The sequence below is a fragment of the Coenobita brevimanus genome, chromosome 28, assembly GCF_032717465.1.
Source record: "Coenobita brevimanus isolate Jiangsu-jjx chromosome 28, ASM3271746v2, whole genome shotgun sequence".
NCBI classification, from domain to species: domain Eukaryota; kingdom Metazoa; phylum Arthropoda; class Malacostraca; order Decapoda; family Coenobitidae; genus Coenobita; species Coenobita brevimanus.
The window spans coordinates 4,509,914-4,519,913 of NC_136981.1; the positions used below are offsets into that span (position 1 = coordinate 4,509,914).

A 10,000-nucleotide genomic window follows, 5' to 3' on the forward strand; every position below is an offset into this window, starting at 1 on the left:
TGGCTATCCCTCGACTGTAGTGGTGATTGTGGTGGTAGTTGTGGTAGTTGTGGTTGCTGAGGTTGCTGTGGTGGTTGTGGTTGATCGTTATGGTAGTTATGGTGGTTGTGGTAGTTGCGGAAGTTGCGGCACTTGTGGTGAATGGTTATCGTGGTCGTTATGGTGGTGGTTGTTGTTGATGGTGGTGGTTGTGGTGGTGGTTGTGATAGTTGTGGTTAATGGTTGTGGTGATTGTATATGATCGTTGTTTTGGTTGTGGTTGATCTTTCTGGTGCTTGTGGTAGTTGTGGTGGTGTGATATTGAGGTGGTTGTGACTTTTTATGGTTGTGGTAGGATGGGTGGTGGCAGTGGTATTAGTTGTGGATATAGTTGTTGTCGTAGTTGTGGTGTGTGTGTGTGTGTGTGTGTGTGTGTGTGTGTGTGTGTGTGTGTGTGTGTGTGTGTGTGTGTGTGTGTGTGTGTGTGTGTGTGTGTGTGTGTGTGTGTGTGTGTCCTCCTCCTGCAGCCCACCATTCTCCTTTCGGGGGTAGGGAGGGAGTTGAAAGATAGAGAGGGAGTTGAGAGACATTTGTGTAACATGGCAGTGAAGCCACCCTTTTATATCGGTGCCACCACGTGAAGGAGAGTATATATAACAATCGCATATACATAAACGAGTCAGGTATTAAAAGTCGAATATATAAAGCCAGCCAGGTATGTTTAAGAGTCGGGTATATGATTAAAATTAAGATAAGGTGAGTGGCTATAAGAATTGATAAGAAGAGCAAGTCGACTCTGTATATAAATCTAGCATAATAACTTACCCAAAAGCAAATTGAATATGTATAAGAATAATGTGAATAAAAGACCTTAAAGCAAGTTGATTATGCATAGAAATCGAGTATATGCATGTAGGAGAAGTATTTTGGTGACGTAAAAGGCGCTTGGAATATTTAAGAATCGAATCGAGGAGGATCAGGTCGACACAGAATCAGAATCAGTTATATAACAGACGTAAAAGGAAGTTGAATATGTATAAGAATCAATTATAGAATGGCATTAAAAGCAATATATAATCAACAAATCTAAAATCATGTATGAGTCCAGAATATACAGACTCAAAAAGGAGGTCGAGTATATATAAGAATCGAGTGTAAGATGAGGAAGAAGGGAAACATAAAGAACCTTTGAGTCTCACAGGGGAGAGGGAGGACAGTAGGAGAGGTGGAAAGGGAGGGAGAGAGGGAGGGGGTAGGAAGGAAGGAAGTAAACAGGAAAGAATGGAAAGAGAAGGAAAACGAAAATAAGAAGGAAAGAAAGGGGCGAACAAGATACGGAGGAAAGAAGGAAGAGGAAGGAACAAACTGAGGATACCGACAGGGGAAGGAAAAAAGAACAGAGAACAAGAGAAGGAGGAAGGAAGGATGAAAGAATGATTGAAAGAACAGAGAAGAACAAGAGGGGAGGGAAGGAAGGAATGAAGAAAAAGAATGAAAGAAAGAAAGAGGGACAAGAGAGGAAGGGAGGCTGGAAGGTGGACAATAAAATAAGAGCCTTAGGTATGATGCCGGGGGGAGGGGGGAAGGGGAGGGATTGAGGAAGGAAAAAAGGAGGAAGGGAGGGCGGGAGAGAGGGAGATGGAAGGAAGAAGGGTGGTAGGGAGAGAGGGAGGGAGGTGGACGGAAGGGGGGAAGGAGGGAGGGAGAGAGGGAGGCGAACTGAAGGAAGCAAGGAGAGAGAGAAGGAAAGTGGGGGAGGGGGCTCAGATGGGGGAAAGGGATTGAGGAGGGATGGAGGAAGAGAAGGAGGGAGGGAGGGGGAGCAGGTATGAGAGGAGGGATAGAGGAGGGACGTGGAGGTAAGACGGGGAGAGAAGTAGAGGGAAGGAGGGAGGAAGAGAGGGGGACCAGGTAGAGTGGGAGGGAGGGAGGTGGAAAGTGGAGGAGGAAATTCAGGTGAGGTGAGAGGGGTGAAAGAGGGATGTGGAGGGAAGGAAGAAGAGAAAGGAGAGTTTGTTTTTATTGATGCAAGAAAGAATATAAAAAAAGAAAGAACCCAAGACTTAGAGGCTGCAGGACGGAAAATACAAGAGGAAGATGAGGAAGAGAAGCCGATGAGATGAGAGAAGAGAGGGATAGAGATATTTAATATAGAAGGAAGAGGAACAGAAGAAAGGGAGAGAGAGAGAGAGAGAGAGAGAGAGAGAGAGAGAGAGAGAGAGAGAGAGAGAGAGAGAGAGAGAGAGAGAGAGAGAGAGAGAGAGAGAGAGAGAGACGGAATCTCCCAGAGGGCCCAGTTAGATCAGACAGAGGGGAAACAGCGTCGACAGGCTTACCAACACAAGTAATGATGCTGCTGAGAGAGAGAGAGAGAGAGAGAGAGAGAGAGAGAGAGAGAGAGAGAGAGAGAGAGAGAGAGAGAGAGAGTGGAAATATGGACAGAAAATAACAAGCATCAAATACAAAGAGATGTTCTTATAATGAACAGATAAATTCCTTCAAACCGGAGATCCTTCTTAAAATCATCCATCGGTAACAAGAAATAAAGCATAAATAAAGTCATCGTGGTGAATAGGCTAATGGGAAAAAATATATGTGGCGAGGAAAAAGAAAAAAGAAAAAAGAGAACACAGACAGACACAGACTCTCCTCATTAGAACTCAGGGATGTGTTCAAAAATATATCTTTTTTTTTTCCACAGAACTAAAAATAAATCGGACGAATCTGGCAGGGTGGCTTTGTACTGTATATAATCCTTGCTTTTTAATAGGCAGTGTTTTGTGTGTTCTTAAATATCATCTGAAAATATCGTCTTTTAATCCAAATACTCGAGACTTTGAATTGGGAGAAACTATACTTTTTTCGCCTTAGCTTGGCCCAGAATTTGGTCCCTTTGCAGCTTATTTTACTTAGTTCAGTGGCAGAAAAAAACAATATTACTGCTCTACATCCTTTCCTTGTCGCTTCTGGTAACTATCATCGTACTTTAATATTAACAACTCAGCACTGAAGATGAAGAGATGTCGATTTTAGACCAAGTTAGAGTAAAAGGACCATAGCAGAGGAGCTTTGTAGATAGATTTGGCTTTTTCATAGGCAGTGTTTCGTGTATCCTTATTGCTACTTTTTACACACAGTTGAAACTTTAATTTGGGTGAAACAGGCAGAGAAAATTTATATTGTAGGTAGTAATAGAATTATAATGAGCTGTGTCTCCTGTGTCTAATTTTTCGTTACTTTCTGCCAACACTTTAGACTTTAATTTTTCGTGACTTTCTGACAAAACTATAGACTTTGATTACTTTTTCTTGACTTTCTGCCAACACTTTAGACTTTAATTTTTCGTTACTTTCTGCCAACACTTTAGATTAATTAATTTTTCGTGACTTTCTGCCAACACTTTAGACTTTATTTTTTCGTGACTTTCTGCCAACACTTTAGACTTAAGTGATTTTTCGTGACTTTCTGCCAACACTTTAGACCTTAACTGATTTTTCGTGACTTTCTGCCAACACTTTAGACTGTAATTAATTTTTCGTGAGTTTCTGCCAATACTTTACTTAAAAAAGGGGAAACTAGCAGAGGAACTTGAGAGATAAAATTGTAACTTTAATAAACAATAGGTCTTTTTATAATTCCTTTTTGGTTATTATTTTCCCTTCTCCCTGTAACTGGCCAATATTTCTCCACTTATATACCTCTTTGTCTCCCGGTTCACTTTTTTTTTTTTTCGAGTCATTTTTCAATAGTTCTCCTACTCTTTCCTTTTCTTCTCTCTCTCTCTCTCTCTCTCTCTCTCTCTCTCTCTGTCTCTGTCTGTCTGTCTGTCTGTCTGTCTCTCTCTCTCTCTCTCTTTATTTTTTCTCCCGTCACCTGGTTCACTTTTTTTTCCTTACTCATCTGATATTTTTCCCACTTTCGTGTCTTCCCGGTTCCGATTCGTACCCATCCCAATTAATGAAAATCGGATTGGCAATATGGAATAGGCTGAATTTAATAACCCAACATGACCTTATTATCAAAGACCTTATTCTCCTCAGCTTAAAGAGCCACGAAAGCACTTCTTCGTGACTATTTCATTTCCGTATTTGCCAAGTTAATATAGTCCTCTGGGTTACTTAAGCAATTTTTGGAAATATATGAAGGAAAGAAATAATAAAAAAAGGCATAATAATTTGTTAATATGCAAAAATAAATCGCTAAGGAAGTAGTGTTGGCGTGAGTAAAGGCGAAGGTAAGTAAAAGTGCCAATGTGTGTGTGTGTGTGTGTGTGTGTGTGTGTGTGTGTGTGTGTGTGTGTGTGTGTGTGAGGGGACAGACATTCGGGTACGACGGATTGGACGGTAATGCAGCGTGAGAGAACTGCGGCGGTGGGGGGGGAGGGGGGAGGGAGAGAAGTAAGAGAGGGGAGGGGATGGAGGGAGAGAAGTAGGGTGTGAATGAAGGGAGGCAGGGAGAGACAGGAGCCGGGAGGGAGGGAGGGAGGGAGGCAGGGAGGAAAGCAAAGAGGGAGAGTGGGTGAGGGTGGAGGTAAGAAGACAGGGAGGAAGGGACGGACGCAGGGTGAGAAGGGATAGAGGAGAACGGGGAGCAAGCAGTATGAGGAAAGAGAGAGAGAGAGAGAGAGAGAGAGAGAGAGAGAGAGAGAAGAGGGGGGGGAAGACAGGATGAGGAGGGAGAGAGAAGAACAAGGAGGGGCAAGGTGAGGAAGGAAAGGAGTGCAGAAAAGGAGGCCGGGTGAGGAGAAAGAGAGAGAGAGGGAGAGAGGAAGAGATGATGGGTGAGGAGGGAGAGAGGGAAGCAAGATGGGGAAGGAGAGAGGGAGGGAGGTAGACAGAGTGAGGAGGGGGAGAGGGAGAAAGGAAGGGAAGCAGAGAGGAAAAAATGAAAATAAAAAAAGAAGATAAATATTGGATCCTACCAGCGACACGAGATTTGAGGGAGAAAGAGTATAAACTGAGGAGAGACAGCAACAGGACAACAAAGACAGCATTAGGAAAGCAAAGGCAGCATTAAGACAGCAGAATCAGCGTTAGGACAGCAGCGACAGCATGAGGGCAACAGGGAAAGCATGAGAACACAAGATGCACATTTAGCACAGCAGCGAAAGCATTAGGACAGCAGAGGTATCATTAACAGCATTTAGACAGCAAAGACGGCATTAGGACACCAAAAACAGCAGAACCAGCAACATATACCGTAAGAAAAACAGCATAGAAAGGCAGTAAAAGCAGTACGAGGAACAGCAGCATCATGCATTATAAAGGCAAAGACAGCACAAGGGGCAAGGGTAACTGCATAAAGGGACCAGAAGAAACAGAGACAGCAACGGGAACAGCAGGAGAAACAGTAGAAGGAACAGCCAGAAAAACAGCAGGAGAAGGAAGAGAGAGCCGCATAATCAATATTCCAAGAGACTGAGGGGGATTGGGTGGGATTGAGTGTTAATGTGCTCTCATCTGATGCACGGATCGACGATAGTGGCTCTCTCTCTCTCTCTCTCTCTCTCTCTCTCTCTCTCTCTCTCTCTCTCTCTCTCCATTTTCTTTTACGCGCCGGGCTGCTGTCATTCTCTCACGCAATCTCTCGCATTTTTCCCCTCCCTCACTCACTTTCACACACCCACTCTTCCGGACACTTGCTTTCATCCTCCCACTCACAGCATCTCTCTCTCTCTCTCTCTCTCTCTCTCTCTCACACACACACACACACACACACACACACACACACACACACACACACACACACACACACACAAAATCATCCCTGACAATCCTTATTTTCAACTATATTTCCATTCATTGTGTCATTCTTGGAAATTGAATCTGTGTTTCCATTGACAGTTTTCCTTTCGCCTTTTAATTTGTCGTTCACTCGCAAAAAACACGAAACCCACTCCAACTCGAGGGCATTTCACACCCACGCATGCGAATGAGTATGGGAAAATGTTTTACTCGACGTGTGTGTGTGTGTGTGTGTGTGTGTGTGTGTGTGTGTGTGTGTGTGTGTGTGTGTGTGTGTGTGTGTGTGTGTGTGCGTGCGTGCGTGTGTATGTGTAGTGTGTTTTGGTCGCCGTGTCGCTGGGTATGTAAGAGCGACACTTTTTTTTTTCTTTTTTTTTTTGAAGTAAGGAAGAAGGAACCAAAACTAGAGGCCCACATTTGTTCCCTCGAAATAAATAAATAAATAAATAAATCCAAGAGAGCAGAAACCAGATTCAAGATGCGTTCATTTTGAGATGCCTGGACACACTGCGTTTGAAAGACTGGAGGTCATAGGCAGTAGGAAATACAGGCAGAGGATGACAGGTACTCTTGTTGTTTTTGTTGCTGTTGCTATCTAAGGACAGACGACCTCTCTTTCTCTCTCTCTCTCTCTTCCTTTCCTTCATTGAACTACACAATTCTTTCCCCCGATAGCAAGAACGTGGCTCAAAACCACCAAGCGGACGTCATTTTAATTCTATTCCTTATACCTTCAGACGATTTTTGTGCCTCGGGGCTGAGATTTCGAGCAGGAGGGGTTAGATCTAGTCAAATTTAAGCCTTACAGTGTGAGAGGGATTTCTTAAGTTGAGTGAAATCATCTGGTAGCATTAACACTATACTACAAGGGGCGTATTGAGACTGAGGGGGTTATGAGTGCAGGGGTTAGCATCCTGGCTCTGCCTTATCGTAGCACCTCTTCCTTAGTGATTTATCTGACTTATTACACTTTAACATTTTCTTGTATGCTGTTTATATCGCTTTACACTGACACTGTTTGAATTAGTGACATAGAAAAGGGTACTAAGGTTTAATGGGCAAACTAAATCGCCAAGGAAGATGTGTTAGGGTATCTCCAAATCCAAGTGAAATACAACGCCAAATCTGTCCACCACCACGCAGGGTCTGCTCTTAGTGTAATCAACTTTCCCATTCTATCTCTGTTTAATTTTTCTGGCATCTGGTCAAAAAATTTCTTCAGTAGATTCAGTTCTCCCTCTTTCCCTCCTCTTTCCATGTATGCCAGTAATATCACGTCCTCCTCTTTCCCTCCTCTTTTCACTTAAGCAGTTCCTCTTCGGTAATTTTCACTTCCTCCTTTAACACTCCTATCCTCACGTATACATCTTTTCAGTATTTTCGCCTTTTCCTCTTTCCCTCCTCTTTCGTGTAAGCACCTCCTCATGCAGTATCACTTCTTCCTCTTCTACATATGCAATTCCTCTTCAGTAATTTCACCTCTTTCTCGTCCTCCCCCCCCCTCTTTCCACGTTGACAGTTTCTCATCAACAATTTCACCTCTTCCTCTTTCTTGTTTTATAACCATTTAACATGTCACTCAGTGCAGAGTCACCTGAGGGTAGTGGATGGATGATGAACTCTCCCACATATAATTAACCTCCACTAATTACCATCATCAACTTTCACACTGTTATGACTCACTCTCATCTGACTAAAACTGTCCGTCATTAGCTTAAATAGAATACTAGAGTTATCCCGTCCATTAGAGGGGTTAATTACTCTCATTACCTAGTCAACGCTCTCCCACCCGACACCATAAAGGACTTTGCTGACCTGGAACTGCCCTGTGTTACGGGCAATTAGTCCTCAGGTAAAGGTCATAATTCAGGTGAGGCCGAGTTACCTACGCCCGGCCACCCCATTCAATGGAACTGATATGGGGCAGTATTCTAGGTGGCTTTACACGTGTCGCAACACCTCTTCCTTAGCGATTTATTTTACCTGTGTCCATTTAAAGAATCTACCGGTAAATCTAATACTGATAGAGATGACATATACAGGTGTCCCACAAGATTTTTTTTTTTTTTTTTATAGGTTATTCTGACTGGGCAAAAATGGTCTCCCTCAATTTACCCCTAAGGTCATCAGTAATTATAGCTTTTAAAAGGTTGATAATGGGACCTATGTTTCGGCATTTTTGTTTATAATGTAAGGTAAAAAAATATAAAAATATAAAAAAAATAATACAATAAAAATACAAAAAAATAATACAATAAAAATTAATATATATATGTACGTGTGATTGAAAGTATGTCTGTATGTATGCATGGAAGTGTGTGTGTGTATGTGTGTGTGTGTGTGTATATATATATATATATATATATATATATATATATATATATATATATATATATATATATATATATATTATGGGTAGTTGTATATACATACCGGTATATATATCTGGCCTTAATGACCAGGGGCTTTGCTCCAATGGTCGATAGGGGGAAAAAAAAGAAAAAAAAAAAAGACCCATGTTGACAGCCTTTTCTTATCAAAATTAGCCACAGACCAACCTCGTGAAGCTTCCCAAAATAATGATAATAATAATAATAATAATAATGATAATAATAATAATAATAATAAAAACACGGGAATCTGTATAATTGTGCAAGAAAATATTAACATGTTGTATACGAGAATAAAATGTTAGGGAAGAGGTGTTGGACAGGCCATGGGGTCGTATTCTAAGAGGGCCCTGGAGATCTCGTAACACCTCTTCCTGACTGATTTATTATGCATATTACACATGAGTATCCCTCGCGTATGTTATTGGTGGAACTTTTGTGGGTTTTGAGAGAAATAACCTACAGGAGAATGATAACCCCTTCCGTCTGATGATCAATTTTTTTCCTTTTGCTACCAGACGATTATTTTCAATACAGGAAAGATATCTAACAATAATAGGGTTAACTAATGGTATATCTAATCTCTCCGGTCCGAAAAGCCTCCCTGAATCCAAATAAAATCGTCTCAGGGGGGCAGGAATAATACTAAAAATAGATAAAACTGTAATAAAAGAACTTCTCTTTGTCATCATCATTTTCCTCATGTCATTTAACCATCCTTCTCCCCTGGATTTATATTTCATTTCTACAACATACAGCCCATTTTTCTCAACCTTCCTTTCATGTCTGTTATCACCCATTCCTCCCTGTCCACCCACCTCACACTCGTAATAAACAGACCTTTCCTGCCACTCTCTCTCAATGTTTACCTTATAGCTTTCCACTCATCCTTAATTCATATCTAAACCCCTCAGTAACTCAAGCCATTATCCTCAACTTCCATGCATATTTCGTCGTCACCCACTCCTCTCTGTCCACCCACCATAACACAGACGCTCTTGTTAAACAGATTTTTCTTTCCACCTTGTCTCAGCATTTATTTTTAAGCTCTGCGCCTCTAAATTCAGACCTAAAGCCAATCTATTTTCCTCAGCCTTTCATTCACGGTCACTCACACCCACTCCTCTCCGTCCACCCACCACTACTCACACACTCCTAATAAACAGATCTTTCCTTCCATCTCCACTCAGCTTTTAATTTCCAGCTCTGTGCCTCTAAATTCATACCTAAAGTCAATCTTTTTAACCTGTCTCCCTCAGCCTTCTATTCACGTCCATCCTCACTATTCCCCATCCACCCACCACCATCACCCTCTCGTAATAAATGGACCTTTCTCACGTCACTCTCCGCCAATGCTGCTGCTGCTGCCCACTCTGCAAATAGAAGCCGCCAGAAGCCAATTGCCTCTCATATAATTCTCTTCTATTTGCCCTGCGTCCATAAGTCATTTTCTTGCCCACACAGAGAGAGACTTATTACCGCCATTTTTCCCAGGCGTCAAGAAGTGCTATTTTATTTTTTCAAGAGGGCAATACGGGTGCTTGTTTTGTCGTTTTTTGTTTTTGGGTTGTATTTTTCATCGTCACGGGAAAAATTATGATTTCTGATTTATTTCTCGTCGAGTATAATTTCTAGGCTTTGTTTTCCTAGATTAATAACAGGAAAGTAGGACGGTATGAGTTGGCATTCTGGTTGTGATTGCCTGCGTCCGTCATATGTCCTACCCCGCCCCCCCGACACCCACACCCACACGCACACGCACACCCATACGCACACACACACCTTGCCCTCCCACACACACTCTCACACACCCTTCCCTGCCTGAACACACCCTTCCGTACTCAGTTTCACGCTCCCTCCGTTGTTACCCCCACACACCCACACACA

General features: G+C 42.3%; 1 protein-coding gene across 1 annotated transcript in view; it reads left to right on the top strand.

The window, feature by feature from the left end:
• Positions 1–10,000, top strand: part of LOC145394696 (protein Skeletor, isoforms B/C) — a 222,592-nt gene that overhangs the window by 163,347 nt on the left and 49,245 nt on the right. The gene's annotated exons all lie outside the window — the stretch shown is intronic.